At 38.1% G+C, this 1,213-nt stretch overlaps 1 protein-coding gene across 1 annotated transcript in view; it reads right to left on the reverse strand.

The window, feature by feature from the left end:
• Positions 1-1,213, reverse strand: part of USP34 (ubiquitin specific peptidase 34) — a 245,992-nt gene that overhangs the window by 100,096 nt on the left and 144,683 nt on the right. The gene's annotated exons all lie outside the window — the stretch shown is intronic.

Consider the following 1,213-nt stretch of genomic DNA (forward strand, 5'->3'; position numbering starts at 1 on the left):
GGCATGGTGGCACATGCCTGTAGTCCCAGCTACTCGGGAGGCTGAGGCAGTGGGATCACTTGAGCCCAAGAGTTTGAGGTTGTTGTGAACTGAAGCTGAAGCCACGGCACTCTAGCCCAGGCGACAGAGTGAGACTCTGTCTCAAAAAAAAAAAAAAAAAAAAGAAAGAGAAGCACCCCCGAGTAAAAATTCTCGTTTCTTTTAGAAAAGGGCACTGAGAGCTCCTCAATAAAATATAATTCATTCCTTTAAAAAAAATTGAAAAAAAAATAAGACTGAACTCTGAACTCTGTGTAACAAAGGATCTGAAGGAAGAAAAAAATCTTCAAGTGAGCATGACTATGTTCTGCTATGACTGAAAGGCCCATGCGACATACACAGCAAAAGTCCTTTGTTTTTACTTTTTTTGTAACCCTCATCAGGGACAAATCAGTCTGTTCAAAGCATCCCTACATCAACTATAGTATACCTGCTACAAACTAGATTTAATAAAATATCTGCTAAACCAATATAATGCTTTCCCTGTGGTTTAGAGCCATCACTCAGACTAATACAATGGCCTATGAACTGGTCCTCTTACCTTTGATCTTTGTTTTCTCTAATACATCCTCCAAGCTAACAGCTAAACACCTAATGCTTTTCTTATCAGTAGATGGACTCAATTTAAACAACTCCCCCTTTACAAAAACCTGCAAATTTTTGTCCTTCCCCCATATTCCTGTAATACACAGCACAGAACACTAGCACACTCCTGGAGCACTAGGTAATTCCATTATCTTTCTGTCGTTTAAACTGCCTATACAGTCCTCACACGAATCAAAAGGTCTGTAAATATTTGTGGCATGAAATAAAAGTGAGGAAAAAGAGGGTCATGGGCACCTATTATTGATTATTCTGCTTGAACAAAATGGAAATTTCCTGAGAATTTAAGAATGTGGCACAAAAGAAACTAGGGTATGAGGAACATAGCAGCCTCCACTGCATACATGATCAAACACATTATGGCAACATGGGAAGAAGTTACCCAACATTCTTGGGGAAGAAAGAAAAGAACAGTAGCCAGATATAGGGAAAACTATCAAAGCACCACCATTTTATTTGCCACTCAACCTCAAAATTGTGATTCACCGGATAAGATACACAAATACATGGTAAGATCTTAGGACAATATATGATAAAATGCTTTTAAAGGCTTTTTTTTTTTTTTTTTTTG

This window comes from Propithecus coquereli, unplaced genomic scaffold (assembly GCF_000956105.1).
Source record: "Propithecus coquereli isolate 6110/MARCELLA unplaced genomic scaffold, Pcoq_1.0 Scaffold138, whole genome shotgun sequence".
Taxonomy (NCBI): domain Eukaryota; kingdom Metazoa; phylum Chordata; class Mammalia; order Primates; family Indriidae; genus Propithecus; species Propithecus coquereli.